We start from the raw sequence: 22,962 nt of genomic DNA, 5'->3' as shown, positions 1-22,962 counted from the left end.
ATTGCCCCTTTAAACGTACAGCGATGGGTCTAAGAGTATTCATTTTCAAAGCAAAACAATTTGGAAACGCCCAAAGATTCACGTGAAGTATTTTTTTAAAATTCAATGTTTATCCGAGAATGACCCTGGATAAAGGATATTTCGAGGTCAAAAGAGAAGAACACTGGACTATTTACTGCTTTGCTAAACCAACAATAATTCAATGAATATTAACTGTGTAAAATGTGCGTGCCAGAATCACACTGTTTGTTGAGCAACCTATTGTTTCGATGTTTGTTCTGCTCTCATGCACACTTGTCCACACAAAGGTACTGTGATTGTTGATCCATCAAAACCTATATCTCTCCAATACCACATGACTGCCCAAACTAGACCCAACACACCAGCAACAAGCAACCAGCAAACTGGATCAGGGTTACAATGGACAAGAGTGCAGGGTTCAATGTCAACCAGTTGGGAGACTTTCCTCACACTCCACCCTCACATTCTGGGACATACAGGGAGACCTTAGTGTACTGCTAAGGTATTGTATTTATTCTGAAGTTGGACCTCCACCCCTCATGGTAAAGAAGTGTGACTCATTTATCCATAAACCTGGATTGTGAGCATGTTATACTAGCACACAATTGTTGTCATAACACTCCCATATGAGTGACACCCTCTCTTTATCAATTACATCATTCTCTATCCATCTGACTTATTGCCCTGTGTTCTGTCTAAAGCCTTCTACTAGGAAACATGCTTTGTGTGTGACCACCATTATCTCTGACAGCCATTATGTGTCTCAGCACACCTCTGGGAGGACACTGGCTGATTCCCTGATACGCCGTATCTGCTGTTGTTTTTGAAGTGTGCTTCATTAAGTGATGGATTGCAGCTGCAGGTTCCAGCACCGCTTTGGGGCTTCAACGCTGATTGGGATGTATGGGAGAGAAGAAACCCCCAGGCAATTACGGTTAACCACCCTGCTTGTTTAGCCCACTGTTGATTCAATGGTTTGTTTTTCTTCATGGTGAAGAATGAAAGACTGAGCTTTGTTTCATAAGCCATCATTCACCCTGAGCACGAGCCCATTCATTGTCAATAAACAGAACTGATGGGGACTCTCACTCACTCCCAAACAGATCATCCCCAGGGTCATCCCTAGAGGTGGGTTTGGGGGGGGGGGGGTGGTGAAGTGGTAACTGCACTGTTTAATCTCCAGGCATATCGATCAAGGACTGTGTATGTGAAAATGTTCCAAGGAAGTTGTTGTAAACATGCTACAGTATATGTGTAAAACCATATATTTAAAATATGAGAAATAAGAGCAGCATGGCTATATTGGGAGAGGAAAGGAGAGAGAAAACATTCTCAAAAAAACATTTTCATTGGTGGGGTGTGGGAATCAATGTTATGGATGGTACAACAGCAGCATGGCTTACTTTCCAAATCCTCGTTCAGCCACCATCTCTAGTTTCAAATAATAGCAACCTTGGGGTGTATCAGGATAAATAGAAACAAACCATTCTAGCAATCCTCAGCACCATGACCATCACAAGGCAAACAGATACTACAGTACCACATCCTGCAGCAGTACAAGGGAAAAGCCAGTCAACAGGAGTCAGACCTGATTTACAGAGCCTCATAAACATCTGAACATCACTCCAAGGGAACCGATGCATCACAATTTAGAAGGTTCACCCAGGTCAGAAGAGAGCTGTCAAATTCTTACTTTACAGATTTAAGGAGAAAGGGAATGGGGAAAAGAAGGCGGGGGCAAGGAAGGGAATATTGGTAGGTAGCTCGAGAGAAATAATGAGAGGATTACGATATTATGTACACAGAGAGTTGGATACTGTGACATCGAGTGGGTTATGCATGTAGAAGGAACAAGACCTGCAACAGCAGTCGGAGAGACTATGGTGGCAAAGTCTCTGCCTAAACACACTGTAACAATGGCAGCCCACAGAAGCCCTCTAGGCACAATGCTCAAGTTCAAGCATTTCACAAGATCAAATCAAATCAAATTCTATTGGTCACATACACATGGTTAGCAGATGTTAATGCGAGTGTAGCGAAATGCTTGTGCTTCTAGTTCCGACAGTGCAGTAATATCTAACAAGTAATCTAACAAATTCACAATGACTACCTTATACACACAAATGTAAAGGGATGAATAAGAATATGTACATATGGATGAGCGATGGCCTTGTGGCATAGGCAAGATGCAGTAGATGGTGTAGAATACAGTATATACATATGAGATGAGTAATGTAGGATATGTAGACATGATCAAAGTGCTGTTATTTAAAGTGACTAGTGATACCTTTATGAAATACATTTATTACATTTATTAAAGTAGCAAGATATTTGAGTCTGTATGTTGGCAGCAGCCACTCTATGTTAGTGATGGCTGTTTAACAGTCTGATGGCCTTGAGATAGAAGCTGTTTTTCACTCTCTCGGTCACAGCTTTGATGCACCTCGCCTTCTGGATGATATCGGTGTGAACAGGCAGTGGCTCGGGTGGTTGTTGTCCTTGATGATCTTTTTGGCCTTCCTTTGACATCAGGTGAAGTAGGTGTCCTGGAGGGCAGGTAGTTTGCCCCCTATTGATGCATTGTGCAGACCGCACTACCCTCTGGAGAGCCTTGCGGTTGTGGGAGAAGCAGTTACTATACAGCCTGACAGGATGCTCTCGATTGTGCATGTGTAAAAGTTTGTGAGTGTTTTAAGTGACAAGCCAAATGTCTTCAGCCTCCTGAGGTTGAAGAGGTGCTGTTGCGCCTTCTTCACATCGCTGACTGTGTGGGTGGACCAGGAGGGTGCTATGGTGTTGAATTCTGAGCTGTATTAACAGCATTCTTACAGTACATAGGTATTCCTCTTGTCCAGATGGGATAGGGCAGTGTGCAGTGTGATGGCGATTGCGTCGTATGTGGACCTATTGGGGCGGTCAGCCATTTGGAGTGGGTCTAGGGTATCAGGTAGGGTGGAGGTGATATGATCCTTGACTCAAAGCACTTCATGATGACAGTGAGTGCTATGCTTCATGATGCTTCATGATGACAGTGCTTCATGATGACAGTGAGTGCTATGGGGCGATAGTCATTTCGTTCAGTTACCTTAGCTTTCTTGGGAACATGAACAATGGGGGCCATCTTGAAGCATGTGGGGACAGCAGACTTGGATAGGGAATGATTGAATATGTCCGTAAACACACCAGCCAGCTGGTCTGCGCATGCTCTGAGGACACGGCTAGGGATGTCGTCTGGGCTGGCAGCCTTGCGAGGGTTAACAAGTTTAAATGTTTTACTCACGTTGGCCATGGTAAAGGAGAGCCCACAGGCTTTGGTAGTGGGCCGTGTCAGTGGCACTGTATTGTCCTCAAAGCGAGCAAAGAAGTTGTTTAATTTGTCTGGGAGCAAGACGTCAGTGTTTGCGACGGGGCTGTTTTTTTTATGTACTCCTTGATTGACTGTAGACCCTGCCACATACGTCTTGTGTTTGAGCCATTGAATTGCGACTCTACTTTGTCTCTATACTGACGCTTTGCTTGTTTGATTGCCTTGAAGAGGGAATAGCTACACTGTTTGTATTTGGTCATGTTTCCAGTCGCCTTGCCATGATTAGAAGCGGTGGTCACACTTTCAGTTTTGTGCGAATCCTGCCACCAATCCACGATTTCTGGTTAGGGAAGGTTTTAATAGTCACAGTGGGTACATCACCGATGAACTTGCTAATAAACTCGCTCACCGAGTCAGCGTATATGTTATTGTCTGAGGCTACCCGGAACATAACCCAGTCCATGTGATCGAAGCAATCTTGAAGCCTGGAATCCTATTGGTCAGACCAGCATTGGATAGACCTGAGCATGGGTGTTTCCTGTTTTAGTTTCTGTCTATAGGCTGGGAAAAACAAAATGAAGTCATGGTCAGATTTGCTGAAGGGAGGGCAGGGGAGGGCTTTGTATGATTTGCGGAAGTTAGAGTAGCAATGGCCGAGAATGCTACCAGCCCGTGTCGTGCATTCGATATACTGATAGAATTTGGAAAGTCTTGTTCTCAGATTAGCTTTGTTAAAATCCCCATGCAGCCTCAGGATATGTGGTTTCCAGTTTACCTAGAGTCCAGTGAAGTTCTTTCAGGGCCATCGAGGTGTCTGCTTGGGGGGGATATACACGGCTGTGACTATAATCGAAGAGAATTCTCTTGGTAGATAATGCGGTCGGCATTTGATTGTAAGGAATTCTAGGTCAGGTGAACAAAAGGACTTGAGTTCCTGTATGTTGTTATGATCACACCATTAGCCATTAATCATAAGGCATACACCCCCGCCCTTCTTATCAGAGAGTTGTTTGTTTCTGTCGGCGTGATGTGTGACTAAACCTGGTGGCTGTACCGACTCTGACAACATATCCTGAGTGAGCCAAGTTTCCATGAAACAGAGAATGTTACAATCTCTGATGTCTCTCTGGAAGGCAACTCGTGCCCTAATTTCGTCCACCTTGTTGTCTAGAGATTTGACATTGGGGAGTAATATGCTCGGAATCGGAGGATGGTGTTCTCGTCTTCTAAGTCTGACCAGTAGGCCGCTCCGTCTGCCTCTCCTGCGGCGACCGCATTGTTTTGGATCGGCCTCTGAGATAAGATCCCATATCCAGGGTGGAGTTCCGAACAAAGGATCTGCTTCTGGAAAGTCGTATTCCTGGTCGTAATGTTGGTAAATTGACGTCGCTTTTATATCCAATAGTTCTTCCCGGCTGTATGTAATAACACTTGAGATTTTTTGGGCTAACAATGTAAGAAATAACACATAAAAAAACAATATACTGCATAGTTTCCTAAGGACCATCTCATCACAAAAATATTTGTTTTGTTACTCGTGCAGCTGAGGCTGGTGCTGCTGACAGCTAATATGACTCCAGTCATAGTGTTTGTCCAGGGAGCACATTATATATTAGCATAGGAGAGAGTTGAATAACTCACTAAGCTTTAATAAATGTTGCTCTAAGGGTGATACAGTATTAAAATCTAAGAGACATAAACGCAAAAAAAGAAACGTCCACTCACTGTCAACTGCGTTTATTTTCAGCAAACTTAACATGTGTAAATATTTGTATGAACATAACAAGATTCAACAACTGAGACATAAACTGAACAAGTTCCACAGACATGTGATGAACAGAAATTGAATAATGTGTCCCTGAACAAAGGGGGTTGGAAATCAAGCACTTAAGTACTGCAGTGCATCTCCTCCTCATGGACTGCACCAGATTTACCCGTTCTTACAGTGAGATGTTATCCCACTCTTCCACCAAGGCACCTGCAAGTTCCCGGACATTTCTTAGGCGAATGGCCTTAGTCCTCACCCTCCGATCCAACAGGTCCCAGACGTGCTCAATGGGATTGAGATCCGGGCTCTTCCCTGGTCATGGCAGAACACTGACATTCCTGTCTTGCAGGAAATCACGCACAGAACAAGCAGTATGGCTGGCGGCATTGTCATGCTGGAGGGTCATGTCAGGATGAGCCTGCAGTAAGGGTACCACATGAGGGAGGAGGATGTCTTCCCTGTAACGCACAGCGTTGAGATTGCCTGCAATGATAACAAGCTCAGTCCGATGATGCTGTGACACACCGCCACAGACCATGACGGACCCTCCACCTCCAAATCGATCCCGCTCCAGAGTACAGGCCTCGGTGTAACGCTCATTCCTTCAATGACAAACATGAATCTGACCATCACCCCTGGTGAGACAAAACCGTGACTCGTCAGTGAAGAGCCTACAAGCCCTCAGTCCAGCCTCTCTCAGCCTATTGCGGACAGTCTGAGCACTGATGGAGAGATTGTGCGTTCCTGGTGTAACTCGGACAGTTGTTGTTGCCATCCTGTACCTGTCCTGCAGGTGTGATGTTCGGATGTACCGATCCTGTGCAGGGGTTGTTACACGTGGTCTGCCACTGCGAGGACGATCAGCTGTCAGTCCTGTCTCCCTGTAGCGCTGTCTTAGGCGTCTCACAGTACGGACATTGCAATGTATTGCCCTGGCCACGTCTGCAGTCCTCATGCCTCCTTGCAGCATGCCTAAGGCACATTCACACAGATGAGCAGGGACCCTGGGCATCTTTCTTTTGGGGATTTTCAGAGTCAGTAGAACGGCCTCATTAGTGTCCTAAGTTTTCATACTTGTGACCTTAATTGCCTACCGTCTGTAAGCTGTTAGTGTCTTAACGACCGTTCCACAGGTGCATGTTGATTAATTGTTTATGGTTCATTGAACAAGCAGGGGAAACAGTGTTTAAACCCTTGACAATGAAGATCTGTGAAGTTGTTTGGATTTTTACAAATTATCTTTGAAAGACAGGGTCCTGAAAAAGGGCTGTTTATTTTTTTTAGCTGAGTTTAGTAATAGAAGGATATAATCTCCCCTGGCTGGAGAGATGACAAGATCTGGATATGCAGGGAAACACATGAGAAACATAGAACCATATCAGAAGTGGAAACTTCCCATTGCTGGGCGGTGGTTGTTTCCTGCACTTGTCAGGGATCATTTGGGATGCTGTCTGAATGTCGTTGTATGGCTGCAGGCCAAAGTGTTCCAGCCGGTAAGTGGCTTAATGCGTGAGCATCATCACAGCTGATATCTTTTAGCTCTGCTCCCCATCTCAGGTCCTGGAGGACCAAACTGAATGTCAGATTCACACCTCTACTCCCAGTACGAGAGAGGAAGCTGATCTGGCCCACTCCAACCATCATTAGACAAATGATTCATTGAGTGATTGGAATGAAAGCATTGAGGCTTGTATAGCATGTGTTTTTCTCTTGTCTCCAGGAACTCACACCCTCCTCCTGACTGAGATGAACTTGATCCATTCCTGATAACCCTAAAACAGGGCTCCCCAACTTGCGGCCCAACATTTTTGGAACAAAAATATGTACTTAAAATATGACTTTTTACATTTTTTATTGTTGGACATAAAACGCTGTAAAAACACCAGGATTTGTATCTAAGAAATCTGTTCCCAAGTATTCCCACGCATAATAGAGAGACACATGATCATATACAAATGAAAGCAAGGTTGGAAATTATTATGTTTTAGTCAAACATTATATCTGTTTGGGCTTCTTGCGGTCAATTTGCAGTCTACAAATTATTTGTCATTTTGTTCCGGTCCCCTGACCATCCGCTCAAGAAAAAAAATCTAGATCATGATCCCTGCCCTAAAGGGTGATTTTCTACCACATTCAGTAAATTAACTACTTGAATCAATAAGACACTGAAGCGCAGCATAGTCCAGCAGACCAGGAACCAGTGGAAGGCTGTCCTTGAGCTGGCCACAGAAGGATTGTTGGATGGATTATGACTGTGTTGGCTGATAGCCATCCTTTTTCTCGAGCACTTTCTGACCTAAAACCAGCTTGAGTCATAACCTTAAGTCAATACATTGACTCTACTAATGTACTGACATCTGTGTTGGAGAAATTATATTGAGTTGTATTGTCACGCCCTGACCATAGTTTGCTTTGTATGTTTATATGTTTTGATTGGTCACGGTGTGATCTGAGTGGGCATTCTATGTTGTATGTCTAGTTTGTCTGTTTCTGTGTTTGGCCTAATATGGTTGTCAATCAGAGGCAGGTGCTAGTCATTGTCTCTGATTGGGAACCATATTTAGGTAGCCTGTTTTGTCATTGTGGGTGATTGTCTATGATATGTTGCTTGTTAGCATAGTGTTTCATTAGTGTCACGGTGTTGTTTTGTAGTGTTCAGTTTTTCCATTAAAATGATGAACACTTACCATGCCGCATCTTGGTCCGATCCTTACTTGGGGCGGCAGGGTAGCCTAGTGGTTAGAGCGTTGGACTAGTAACCGGAAGGTTGTGAGTTCAAACCCCCGAGCTGACAAGGTACAAATCTGTCGTTCTGCCCCTGAACAGGCAGTTAACCCACTGTTCCCAGGCCGTCATTGAAAATAAGAATTTGTTCTTAACTGACTTGCCTGGTTAAATAAAGGTAAAATAAAAAATAAAAAAAAATAAACTCTTCAGACGAAGAGGAGGAAATCTGCTGTGACATGTATCAGGAAAAGCAGTCAGGTAATTATCAGAAATGTTGTAAAAATCAGCACTTTCTCGACAGTGCTGATTTGGATGGTAGTCAACACAATTATATTGAACTGTGGATGGTCTGAATATTTACATGTAAAGTTCTTATACAACACCTGTCAGGAATTTTTTTTAACTTGCGGGAGACTGGAATTCTTTACCATTGATTGCTGTGTGAGCAAATGCCGTGCTCACAGGTCAATGTGGTGCACAGTACATTAGATATTTCATAAATAGGGCTCATACATTAAAGAATGGTCCATCACTTTCTGTCTTGTTGTTATTTGTGTGGGAAAAAATTAGCATCATGTGGAGAGTTTCATGGGGGAACAGGTAGACTGATCAAAACCCAAACAAAAACCATGCCTATGTGTGAAGACCAATTTTTTTTTTTTTTTATGTTTCCCGCAAATCCAAAAAAGGGCTTGGCACAGCACTCGTGTTAGGCATTATGAAATCACAATGATGGTTATTCCCCTAGCTTTCCAAACCCTGTCGTCCAAAAGTGTGTGTCCAAATTGCCAAACACGTATCAATACACAAGATTTAAATAAATATTCTCACTGAAATGTTATGAGTGTGGTCACATACAGCAGCATAGCTATAGTACTGGCACGGGGTAACGTGGCATTTGTCATTGATTGCAATCTTAAATAAATGCCCTGTTTGACTTTTTCTGCATTGACCCCTGCTGCAGGGGAGAAATGCTCAAGGAAAAGACAGTAGGATAGTTGTGTTGATCAGAGGTTTTAAAAGCAACCGTTAACATGAACATGTAACACTTTCTTTTCAATATTTTCTTAATGAGGCAACTGCATCGCTTAAGATGTTGCCGTCAACAGTGCCTCTTGGGAAAATAGGTCAACACTATATAAAGAGCACAGTGATTTAACACTGGCCAAGTCATTTTTTCATGCACCACACAGGGATATTCAGCTCAGTAATCATACGTGTCACTGGGTCACCAACTTTTGTGTGTGTGGTTATGGTTCTTCTGGTGTTTTCTTTGAAATGTTCCACTTGATTCTTCCACTGGCCCATGAGACATCCAGGGCATATCTATTTATCATATCTAATGAATAAAGTGCGTTCTGTCTGTGACAAGACTACATGACTAATTGTCTGTGTCACACCCTGATCTGTTTCACATGTGCTTGTCTCATCTGGGGCTTGTGTCGTGGTCGTTTTTTATCCTCACTGACTCTATTCAAGGTTCTACAATGTCATTGTCTCAAGTGTCCCCAAAACGAAGTACAGGAGTGATTACGCTTCAAGGTAGGGCAATTGCCTCCTGTTATTATTCCCACTGCTGGCTGTGCAGAGTTTGGGTACTGAGAAAAGTGCAAGGGCACATAGCAGCAACAGCTCCCATTTATGCCTAATTTGAAATTAGATTGAGGGCCATACATTCAATACAGACTCTAGATATGCTAGATTCAGATCCATTCAAAGAAATTGGATAGGAAATGTTCCTCTCAGGGTCTCTTAAAGTGCTGACCGTTCCCATCTGAAACATAATGGATGGTGACAATGACCTCATTAGCAAACAGTCACTCGTGTCTATCTGACGCCCCGGGTAAGAACACAGCAGGGGAGGCATTTTTCTAATGAGTCTCGTTGCAACATGAGAATGGCAATCCAGTGTAGTGCATCATTATGAGGGCATACATGAGCCCTAATGTCAGACTAAGCGCAATCTATGAATTAGCCATGAGAACAATCGCTCTCTGCTGTTTGTTCAAAATCATAACCATGTGTCGAACTCAGACAAACCAATTCTACTCCAATTACACAGACTGTACAGTACCTCTCTAGTTTGGAGCCTTAGAACTACTAAAGCATCTCCCTCTTAAATGTGGAAGGCACATTTCAGTTGAATGCATTCAGTTGTACAACTGACTTGGTATCCCCTTTCCTTTCTCTCTCACTGAGGTTTCCATTATAGGAACCAACCAGTGAGCAGAGTAAAACAGTGAAACATCGTAAGCAGGGGGAACAACACATGAAACAAATGAAGTGGCACTGATGTGTGTCTACCCTTCATGCCTCATATTCAAAGAAATTGAACTGTAGCACCTTCCTAGACCCTGAATCTTGAGTGTCATGGTGATTAAGCTCTGTAGAGTAAAGAACCGTTTACATTTTGCATGTCGACCCCTGGAAGAAACCCTGTATAAAGCAAATAAACACCAGTAAATAATACCTGCAAATGGAAACAAAGATTTGGTTGTTCTTTTGATGGTGTTGGTTGTTGATGGTGTTGGTATGTCCATGATTTTATGTTAGAAGCTATAGCTGTGTACAGTATATTAGGAATACAACACATTGGGCTCTCCAGTTCATGTGACGAGTTGTTCATGTGACGAGTTGTCTAAGGTGTCATGTCATTTGGACGTCAAATTTGTTGACACTTCAAGTGTGCCTGCAAGGGCTCAGGGCTAGACCCAAATGCAGACACGGGAGGCAGATGCTTTGGGTGTTTGATATTTATTAGTTCCCGAAAGGGCTAGGCAAGAGAATGGCCGTGGACAGGCAAAAGGTCAAAACCAGATCAGAGTACAGGAGGTACAGAGTGGTGTCAGGACGTTGGCCTCTTTGGGTATAGCAAGCATATCCCCCTCTCCCTGCCTCCTTCAACTAGACTGCTGTGGTCAGAGGTCGTAAATTCCTGAGAAGACCTCATGGACACACAGTTATAGAGAGTAGTTTTTCATGGAGACAAAGGAAATCCTTCCACCTCACAGAACTTGAGGTACGAACAAATTTCATGTTCCGGAGAAAGTGTAAAAGATCGGTGAAGAATCCAGCTACGAACTGGTCTGTTTCTCATAACTTTGGGAAGCTCATGGGAGACGGTGTGGCCACATTACCATAACGCTGTTTATATAATAGCCTCAGATATAAGGTTTACATCTAATTGTTGTTTAAGATGAATGAGTGAGTATGATACTGTTTACACAATTTTACAATGTGATTTTGGACTGTTTAATGAAGGAAAACTCAAAAAGGGAATTGGATTTGAACTAAATCAGAGGACCGCCCCTGAGCCCAGTTAGGGTCAGACATCCTGGGACAGCCCTTTTCTGCCATTCCGAATAAAACCCAACTTTGAAAAATTATCACTAGACCGAGCTTACCTCAATTACGAGATGACTAAAGGTTGCAGAATCTTTTAACCATACCTTGTCGTTAAACTCTTAGACTATCGATACCGACAGAATGAGAACAAGTCTTTGATATGAATTACTAGTCTGCAGCTGGAATTCGGTATCATTGAACGTGACGAACGACAACTGCCGAAACATCCATTCTATAACAAATGTCACTTTGAACTAACCCCTCTAACCAAGACAGAGAGGGAGCGAGACGGACAATTCTACAAAATAAAGACTTTTCACCAGCAATCAAGACGACACATATACAGTGCCTTGCGAAAGTATTCGGCCCCCTTGAACTTTGCGACCTTTTGCCACATTTCAGGCTTCAAACATAAAGATTAAAAATGTATTTGTTTGTGAAGAATCAACAACAAGTGGGACACAATCATGAAGTGGAACGACATTTATTGGATATTTCAAACTTTTTTAACAAATCAAAAACTGAAAAATTGGACGTGCAAAATTATTCAGCCCCTTTACTTTCAGTGAAGCAAACTCTCTCCAGAAGTTCAGTGAGGATCTCTGAATGATCCAATGTTGACCTAAATGACTAATGATGATAAATACAATCCACCTGTGTGTAATCAAGTCTCCGTATAAATGCACCTGCACTGTGATAGTCTCAGAGGTCCGTTAAAAGCGCAGAGAGCATCATGAAGAACAAGGAACACACCAGGCAGGTCCGAGATACTGTTGTGAAGAAGTTTAAAGCCGGATTTGGATACAAAAATATTTCCCAAGCTTTAAACATCCCAAGGAGCACTGTGCAAGCGATTATATTGAAATGGAAGGAGTATCAGACCACTGCAATTCTACCAAGACCTGGCAGTCCCTCTAAACTTTCAGCTCATACAAGGAGAAGACTGATCAGAGATGCAGCCTAGAGGCCCATGATCACTCTGGATGAACTGCAGAGATCTACAGCTGAGGTGGGAGACTCTGTCCATAAGACAACAATCAGTCGTATATTGCACAAATCTGGCCTTTATGAAAGAGTGGCAAGAAGAAAGCCAATTCTTAAAGATATCCATAAAAAGTGTTGTTTAAAGTTTGCCACAAGCAACCTGGGAGACACACCAAACATGTGGAAGAAGGTGCTCTGGGCAGATGAAACCAAAATGGAACTTTTTGGCAACAATGCAAAACGTTATGTTTGGCGTAAAAGCAACACAGCTCATCACCCTGAACACACCATCCCCACTGTCAAACATGGTGGTGGCAGCATCATGGTTTGGGCCTGCTTTTCTTCAGCAGGGACAGGGAAGATGGTTAAAATTGATGGGAAGATGGATGGAGCCAAATACAGGACCATTCTGGAAGAAAACCTGATGGAGTCTGCAAAAGACCTGAGACTGGGACGGAGATTTGTCTTCCAACAAGACAATGATCCAAAACATAAAGCAAAATCTACAATGGAATGGTTAAAAAATAAACATATCCAGGTGTTAGAATGGCCAAGTCAAAGTCCAGACCTGAATCCAATCGAGAATCTGTGGAAAGAACTGAAAACTGCTGTTCACAAATGCTCTCCATCCAACCTCACTGAGCTCGAGCTGTTTTGCAAGGAGGAATGGGAAAACATTTCAGTCTCTCGATGTGCAAAACTGATAGAGACATACCCCAAGCGACTTACAGCTGTAATCGCAGCAAAAGGTGGCGCTACAAAGTATTAACGTAAGGGGCTGAATAATTTTGCACGCCCAATTTTTCAGTTTTTTATTTGTTAAAAAAGTTTGAAATATCCAATAAATGTCGTTCCCCTTCATGATTGTGTCCCACTTGTTGTTGATTCTTCACAAAAAAATACAGTTTTATATCTTTATGTTTGAAGCCTGAAATATGGCAAAAGGTTGCAAAGTTCAAGGGGGCCGAATACTTTCGCAAGGCACTGTATATATTAAATAAGAATAAGAACAAGTCTTTGATATTAATTACTAGTCTGCAGCTAGGAATTCGGCATCATTGAACGCGAAGAACGACAACCGCCGAAACATATAACGAATGTCTTTTTGAACTATCCCCTCTAACCAAGACAGAGAGAGAGAGAGGGAGAGAGATGGACAATTCCACAAAAGAAAGATTTTTCACCAGCGATCAAGATGACACACTGAGCGTAAATATATATATATATATATATATATATATATATATATATATATATATATATTCATTCATTCATTCATTCATTCATTCATTCATTCATTCATTCATTGCAATTGTTCCCAAATGAGTGAGCGTTCATGTGTAAAGGATTAGCATTTCAATTGTTATAATTAACTCTGTAGTGACTTCTTAGTCGACCCCCACTTCTCCTTTGTCTAACAAGCCGCCATGCCGGTTCAGCCCACTAGGGCACATTTTCCTATCATTTCATGTAACCACATTTACCATGTTTGTTTGTTTTATGCATTTCTGTGAGTTACTTAGTTAGTAATAAATAAATGATTTAAGACAATTGATGCATGGATGACTCAGTGAAGACTGGGTTCTTGCAGATAACCAACAATTTACGACGCTTGGAATGAGACTAATGTGAGGTAAAATAAATTAATCATTAATCAGAAGACTATTGATCAGATATGAAAATATCAAAGGTTATTTTGGGAAATTATAACTTTGTAATCTGAATACTTTCATTGGTGCACCGACTTCCTAGTTAATTACAGTTACATGATTATTCAGTTTAATCGCGTAATACTAATTACAGGAATCTTTGATTAAAAACTAAGTCTTCAATTTAATGACAGTAAAGACACGACAGTGGCAGGCAGGCTCGAGGTCAGGGCAAGCAGGCAGACTGGTCAGGCAGGAGGGTACAGAGTTCAGAAAACAGGAAAGGGTCAAAACTGGGAGGACTAGCAAAAGCAGGAGCACAGGAAAAACACAAAAAAAGCACAGGAAAAACACACTGGTTGACTTGAAACAGAACAAGATGAACTGTACAGAGAGACAGGAAACACAGGGATAAATAAACTGGGGAAACAGATCAGATCAACTTGTTGGATTTATCCAACAACAGTGTTTAAGACAACAATAAAACATACACATGGAAATCCCACTGGGAAAAGTAACACACATAGAGAAAGAACAAACATAAGGACTAAATCCAGGAAATTCATCTATCTAGTCCAAAGGGTTCTGCACTGATGACATTCCAGATTGGTAAACCAAAGCCACTGGTCGTGTCCGAATACCCATACTTGCATCCTACATAGTAGGCCGTTTGAGTATGAGGAAAAAATAACATTTTACAGTATATACACTTTTGAAATCACAATCCCCATTAGCTGACAACAATGGTGACAGCTAGTGTTACTGGGGTCTGAAAAATAAAGAAAAATGTACATGTAGTGTGCGTGTTTGTGCATCTATCAGTTACACATACAGTACATGTCAGTACATACACAGATAGGCGCCGGAGGAGATGGCTGCCATTTTATGGGCTCCTAACCAATTCTGCCATTTTGTGTGTTTTTTCGCATTGTTTGTAACTTATTTTGTACATAATGTTTCTGCCACTGTCTCTTATGACCGAAAAGAGCTTCTGGATATCAGAACTGGATGAAGATTGTTTTCTTTAACGAGGCGGACGGGAAGGATTTACACCAGATACCGACCAGGCCCAAATCCCTGTCATTCAAACGAAGAGAAGACGCTGATACAGGGGACATAGGTCTGGGTACCTTGTCAGAATTCGTCAGCGAGTGGGTAACCCGCCTCTACCATTTGTCCTATTGGCCAACGTGCAATCACTGGAGAATAAACTGGATGATCTCAGTTCAAGACTATCCTACCATCGGGACATTAAAAACTGTTGCCAGGGACGTTAAAGCAGGGAAACATAAATTCATTTTACCTAATTTCTACCAGAATGTTACAAGAGGGAAAAAACTCTAGACCACCTTTACTCCACACACAGAGACGTGTACAAAGCTCTCCCTCGCTCTCCATTTGGCAAATCTGACTTAATCAATAAGTGCATTGATGACGTTGTTTCCACAGTGACCGTACGTACATATCCCATTCAGAAGCCATTGATAACAGGTAACATCCACTCTGAGCTAAAGGGTAGAGCTGCCGCTTTCACGGAGCGGGACTCTAGAAATCCCATTATGCCCTCAATCGAACCTTCAAACAGGCAAAGCGTAAATACAGGACTTAAATTGAATCCTACTACACCGGATCCGACGCTCGTCGGATGTGGCAAGGCTTGCAAACTATTACAGACTACAAAGGGAAGCCCAGCCGCGAGCTTCCCGGTGACACAAGCCTACCAGATGAGCTAAATCAATTATATGTGGGCTTTGAGGCAAGTAACACTGAAGCATGCATGAGAGCACCAGCTGTTCCAGACGACTGTGTGATCACGCTCGCCGTAGCCGATGTTAGTAATCCCTTTAAACAGGTCAACATTCACAAAGCCGCAGGGCCAGATAGATTAGCAGGACGTGTACTCCAAGCATGCGCTGACCAACTGGCAAGTGTCTTCACTGAAATGTTCAACCTGTCCCTGACCGAGTCTGTAATGCCTGTATGTTTCAAGCAGAACACCATAGTCCCAGTGCTCAAGAACACCAAGGTAACCTGCCTAAATGACTACCGACCCGTAGCACTCACGTAAGTAGCCATGAAGTGCTTTGAAAGGTTGGTCATGGCTCACATAATGGCATCCTCCGCTGGACGGGTTGAGCTAATGTAGGCTAATGCGATTAGTATGAGGTTGTAAGTAACAAGAACTTTTCCCAGGACATTGACGTATCTGATATTGGTAGGAATCTTAAATTCTTGTTAATCTTACTGCACTGTCCAATTTACAGTAGGTATTACATTGAAAGAATACCATGTTTGTGGAGAGTGCACATACTATTGTTTGAGGACTGTGCACAGTTATGAACTTAAAGTTATTAATAAACAAATTAGGCACATTTGGACAGTCTTGATACAACATTTTGAACAGAAATGCAGTGATTCATTGGATCAGTCTAACACTTTGCATGTACACTGCTGGCCAAAATCTTTTACCAGATCTAATGTCTTATATTCTCATACATTAATTTCACATTTCCACAAACTTCAAAGTGTTTCCTTTCAAATGGTATCAAGAATATGCATATCCTTGCTTTAGGTCATGCCTGAGCTACAGGCAGTTAGATTTGGGTATGTCATTTTAGGCCAAAATTAAGAGGTTAACTAGGTCTTTCTTTGCAGCACTTGACCATATGACTGGACAATAGTCAAGATAAGATACAACTAGAGCCTGCAGGACTTGATTTGTGGAGTGTGGCGTCAAAAAAACAGAGCATGTCTTTATGACGGACAGACCTCTCCCCATCTTTATAGCTATTGAATCTATATGTTCTGACCATGACAGTTTACAATCTAAGGTACTAGTCTCCTAAAGATGTTCAGGACCAGTTTATTAACATGGTGCTAGCGACCCACCTCTACAACATCAATTGCAGAGCGTGAAATTCAAAGTACAGAAATATAAATATTTAACATTCATGAAAATACAAGTGTCATACAGCAAAATAAAGCTTAACTTCTTGTTAATCCAGCCCCTGTGTCAGATTTCAAAAAGGCACACCATGCGATTATCTGAGGGCAAAGCTTCGCATACAAAAGCATGAAAAACATTTTTCAACCAGGCAGGTGCGCCACAAAAGTCAGAAATAGCGATATAATAAATGCCTTACCTTTGATCTTCTTCTGTTGGCACTCCAAAAGGTCCCAGCTACGCCACAAATGTTACTTTTGTTCGATAAATTCCTTCTTTATATCCCCAAAAACTCAGTTTAGCTGGCGCGCTTCATTCAATAATCCACCGGTTTCCCTCCTTCAAAATGCATACAAAATTAATCCCAAACGTTACCAATAAACTTCTCTAAACAAGTCAAACAACGTTTATAATCAAACTCAGGTACCCTAATACGTAAATAAATGATACAATTTCAGACGGAAAATCGTTATTGTCTTTCCTGGAGATGAACTACAAAGAACACGCTCAAATCCACACGCATGAAAACACTAGAGCCAAAATGGGAGCCACTTAGAAAAACTACAAATTCTAGCTTTTCCAAAAACAAGCCTGAAACTCTTTCTAAAGACTGTTGACATCTAGTGGAAGCCCTAGGAACTGCAATCTGGGAGAATTTCGCCTCATAATAAACATGATAGCCATTGGAAACAGTGGTAGGCTGAAAAAATGTTTTTTTTATGGTTTGTCCTCTGGGTTTTGCCTGCCGTATCAGTTCTGTTATACTCACATACATTATTGTAACACTTTGAGAAACTTTAGAGTATTTCCTATCCAAATATACCAATTATATGCATATCCTAGCTTCTGGGCCTGAGTAACAGGCAGTTTACTTTGGGCACACATTTCATCCGGACGTCAAAATACTGCCTCCTAGCCCAAAGAGGCCACCCATTCCAAAACTGACTGCACCTCTTTGTTAAGAGTTTCAGTGACTTCATTAGCTGTGGTTGTTAGTCCGTATATGGTTGAATCACTAGCATACATGGACACAAATGCTTTGTTTAATGCCAGTGAAAGGTCATTGGTAAAAATGGAAAAGATTAGGGGGCCTAGAGAGCTACCCTGTGGTACACCACACTTTACATGTTTGACAATAGAGAAGCTTCTATTATAGAAAACCCTCTGAGTTCTATTAGATAGATAGCTCTGAATCCACGATATGGCAGAGGTTGACAAGCCATAACTCATTCATTTTCTCAATAACAGGTTATGGTCAATAATATCAAAAGCTGCACTGAAATCTAACAGTACAGCTCGCACAATCTTCTTATTATCATATAGGCTATTTTCAGCCCTTTCCTGGGTAGCTTATCAGAGGTAGACATTATGGAAAAGAGCAAACAAAGCAAGAGAAAAAACAAAACAATCAGCAGTCCATAATCAGTTGTGTGTGTGTGTGTGTGTGTGTGGTTTGCATGCTGCTGGGGTGTTGAAGCTACGAACCAATAAGCTTGGCTCTCTCATCCTTCCCAAGCTTTTGGGAGGGTGGGTGGACAATGAGAATCTCATAGCGGATGTAAGCAATGTCATCACACACTCTGGCAGCTTTCACTACTGGGATAAGTTCTTTCTTCTTCTGGCGCACAGCTTCAGGATAGAAGATATACATTCCTCTCAAGTTCTTGGCTATTTCCAGAACAGCTACCTTGTCCTTGAACCTCGAACTTTAACACTATCGGGCCTGTCATCTGGACCGGTGGTGGGTTTTCCAGTCCTGTGATCCATCTTCTGTTTCTCTGGGATTATTTCCCTCACTTTGTCCTCAGACTCCGTCCAGGTCTCATTTAGAAATTCTGCAATTCCGCCCACAATAATGTTGTTCCGCCATAATTGTCCCTCGAGATAATCTGATTTTTCTGTCATTGTTATCATGGATTAACATACAGAACTGATGTCCTCCTCTCTCAATGTCATCTTGCCATTGTCCTGTTTAATCCTTAAGAATCCAGAGCCCAGTTTCATAGATTTCAGTCTAATCCTTCTTTAGACTTAGGGCTATGAGAGGTGTGGTATATTTTATCCTGCTGACTTATGACAGCCTCTAATTTTTAAGGGTTCACTTGGTCTGAAACATTCCACGTGGATAACCATTTCACAACATTGAGTTCAGAGACAGGTGCTTGGCACAGTTCACCAAAGACTCTGACTCACTCTATTAACATTTCTACACACTGTGCCAATAAAAACCAAAGAGATGACCACAAGATTATCACTGAAGAAAGTGCAAAGACAGCAATAGCGCTAAACAGAGCTGCGACAAGATGCATGCAGATCTGTGATAGACATGGCTGGATAAATATACTGCATGTGTTATGTTCGAAGCAACATCAACCAGTTTTGACAAACAAATTTCTCACAGGCACAGTAGGTCGAATAATCAAATTTCTATAGACTTAGTATGGGTGGATGTGAAATCTTTGTCAACTAGTGGTCTGTGAAGAAATGTCCAGTTAAAAGTAGTTGGTCAATAATATTGGTCATTAATATCTTAAATCACGTGTTCTTGACAAGTGACAGCTTAGGCAAATATAAGTATGTACATGGTTTTTAGATGTACTGTGGTTTGTTGGGCTGGCCAACAATTACAGTATGGCAGCAATTCCATTACTAAGTAATGCAATATAAAAACCATAAGAAATGATTTATTCCAAGAAACAAACCATTCAACAAAAATGCAAAAAAGCTCTTTCTCTGCAGTCTGGAGTGCTTTGCTGTTCAATGATGATCGTGATTGGCTACATGAGAAGGAGATGGAGTATGACCTCTCTAGGCTTACAACAAGCAAAAAAATGATGTCATCCATATAAATGTCTCATCTCACCAAGGTGCTAATGCTATGTACTCTTCATTTGATAACCGAAATGCAAAGGATTTCCAATCTGATCCATATCACTCAGAATGTCTCTCAGAAGATGAGAGAGAGAAAGAAGAAGAGACAGAGAAACGGATGGAGATGATAAGGCTTTGATATCTGTCAAATGTACCATTTAATCACTGCAGTCCAAGCAAGAGTGGAAAGACAGAAATATACAAAATATGGGATATTTCTGGTGGGGGAACGACGCTTTATTAAACTGTTGAACAATCAAACATTAACAATGTGACATTAAAATGCAATAAAGCCCTGTGTAACCATTACTTAAAGGATGAATATGGCAAGCATACAAGGGGTAATAAAAAGATGATACAGTATACAATAAGTACCTGTATAGATTCAACATTAATGTTACGTGAAGAGTGCTAAAAGAAACAGTAGTCTTTTCAATAAGCTAAATATTCCACATCACACTCGGGGGGGAAAAATGTATTGTTATAATACCCTTTCACAGCTGACATATTACCATTGATGAATGAAAAAAACAGTGTAAAGGTTATCCAAGCCATTAAAAGGGGTAGGTGAATAAACAGTGGATAACCTGTGAAAAAAGGAATGGAAAGTGTCCATTGCAACAATCCATGACATTGCATCATATCTGTGGCTGAGATGGACGTGAGCCAAGCCTTGATTGCTGTAAGCCTCATGAGCTTCAAGAGCACAAACAGGCTGCCAAAATACCCCCATCATCCAGGGTCATGCTTACTGGGCTGGATATAGACCGCTTCACATTGCACAGACCCTTCACCAGTCTGTCACGTATCCTGGATTATTATGTAGAGCAAGGCACAGACATAATAAGGACAAGGAGTTTTAGTTTTTTGTGAACAATACCAGTCCATAACTTACTGTCTTATACCTGCAAAAGTGTTATATCCCTAGTCAGTTTATAAACAAACATAGCGGTTGGATCGATTTTTGGTTCTCAGGTACCACATTTCAACCATCCTTGAAACTAGGGTTAAAACAAATTGACAGCAACCTTCTATTTTCTCCAACGTTTTCTAAGATGGTTTTATAACGACTGGTATTCCTTTCATCCGAATGAGGTCCTAGGTCAACCTCTTCAAGTGTTTGTTTGCCACTCTAAGACGTGTTATCGGATTATTGGTGGATGATTATGACGGCCTATTCAGTGTTGATTGACAATGTTTTATATAATGAGGCATTTCAGGAGCTTGCGCAGTCCTGCAGAATCTGGTCAATTTATACGACAACTTAGTTTAAACTGCTTGATCATTGTGAGAGAACTCTGAGCTGATCGTCCCCAGACGTTATCCACAGACTGGCCACGGACTGGAGCCACAAAACGTACCATTGTCGTTAAATGTACCAGAGAAATATCCTTGCTTAGTAAGTGAGCTTATGCAAGTTTGGCTCTCAAACCAACTACCCGTTTTGTCAAACTAACTCACCCCCGGTTTAAGCCCCCATTTCATGTGATTGGAATTAGGGGGGTGATTAATAAGGAGAGGAATGACTCTTGAATGTGCCAGTTTAGTGCTTTTGCTACTTATGTAATAATGCTGCTGGATTGGTTTAAAAAAGGGCCAGAGTCCCTAAGGAATCTTTTCTCAGTGATGATGGGGGGAGGACAGGCTCTTTTCACTTTCAGAGGTTGCATTTAAACACATCATTCAAAAGCAAGCGCGAGCAGGGGAAGGGGAGGAGGGGTGTAAAAAAAGTGTTCCTCAGCCAATCCCTTTTTGAAGGCACTGTCCTGGCCAAGCCCACATGCCAAACCCTCCAGATAAATGGATGGTGGCGTGCTAAAAGATGTCCCTTAGGATGTATATGAAGCAGGTGCATTATATTCAGTATAATGCCAGCTATATTATTCTTAGCGGTGATGAAGATGGAAGATGTATTCAATTTAAAAACCACTCACCAACAAGGTTCAACCCTTTGGAGATGAATGTCAGGCAGGTAGCCTAGTGGTTAGAGCGTTGGACTGGTAAGATCGAATCCCTGAGCTGACAAGGTAAAAATCTGTCGTTCTGCCCCTGAACAAGGCTGTTCCTAGGCCGTCATTGAAAATAAGAATTTGTTCTTAACTGACTTGCCTAGTTAAATAAAGGTAAAATAAAATAAAAAATACAGTGGAGGCTTGGCACCAGATGGCGAAGTAAGGTCAATCACTAGCCATTCTTTACTAGCTGTCCTGTCCTTCAGCAAAAAGCTTTCTCCAGGATTGCACGCCAGCATTTCCCACTTGTTATTAATGTCCAGAGGTTGTAAGTAGGGTGTGTGGAAGGTACTTCAGCCTGTGAGAGAGAGGGGTTCAGAGATGTGACCATTTCAGCATTGATTGGACACCTAAGGAGGAGTCACGGAGCGAGAGAGAGAGTAGCTTAATGGGAACTTTAGGGTGAACTTCAGTACTGCATAGAAAGGAATTTAAAACCATACGTCACTCTATTAAAGACAGAGCGTTTACAATCTATTAATATAACTATTGCACTGTCCTCATTTAAAATGTTATTTGTATACTTTTTTCTCCTATTAGATCAAAAGGATAGCGACATCTAAAAGGCCTAGTACGATTACTGTCATAATTACTACAGGCTTCAGTGCAGACAGGCAACACAGGCCTGGGGCTCCAGATGTCGGAGCTGGAACGTCGTTGGTAAGCTGTCAGAGTTACTCAGTCTTATCTCCTGGGGTGCTCTCTGGATGGATGCTTGATAACAAGACTGGAAAAGAAACAACCATTTTATCATACAGGATTCCTCTAATGCTTAAGTAACTAACATTTTACTGCAGTGGGCTAAATCAGTGTCACACAGAATGTTTCTTGGTAGTCTTAAACAAAAGTAAACACCTAACACACATGGTTATGGGCTTAAAAAAAGAAGACACATGGTACCATGTCAGATATGGAGTTGAAATGTATTCCGTTTTGAGTTTGCATCCAAATATTACATCACAGAAGACTAAACCGTTTGACATAGAAACACCAGATTTTCGGCAGGTTTAAAATAATAAGATTTGTTAATTATGAAATTATGAAAAATATGAATAATATTTCACCTGAGGCCACAAGGTAATTTGACTGCAGGAACGGGTTTTAAAGAGGGACCTCCACCAAAAACATGAATGTGGTTTCAATTTCAGCTGGAACATGTTACAACAAGCAAATGCAACTGGACTATGGCACAGAGGAGCCAATACATGGAAACTACCTTTAATCTACAGACCTATTCCCAAGCCTCTTTCTGTCCCCCTATTGGAAAGAGAGAGAGAAAGTACAGGCCATTCGGAAAGTATTCAGACCCCTTGACTTTTTCCACATTTTGCTAT

The 22,962-nt window shown here is 41.8% G+C and overlaps 1 long non-coding RNA gene across 1 annotated transcript in view; it reads left to right on the top strand.

Moving 5' to 3' along the window:
• LOC149971228 (uncharacterized) overlaps positions 1-22,962 on the top strand; it is a 135,740-nt gene that overhangs the window by 97,320 nt on the left and 15,458 nt on the right. The gene's annotated exons all lie outside the window — the stretch shown is intronic.

The sequence above is a fragment of the Oncorhynchus mykiss genome, chromosome 27, assembly GCF_057628025.1.
Source record: "Oncorhynchus mykiss isolate SJ-2025 chromosome 27, ASM5762802v1, whole genome shotgun sequence".
Lineage (NCBI taxonomy): Eukaryota > Metazoa > Chordata > Actinopteri > Salmoniformes > Salmonidae > Oncorhynchus > Oncorhynchus mykiss.
Note: the sequence above shows the minus strand (reverse complement) of the source record. Positions and strands in the feature narration are given on the sequence as shown.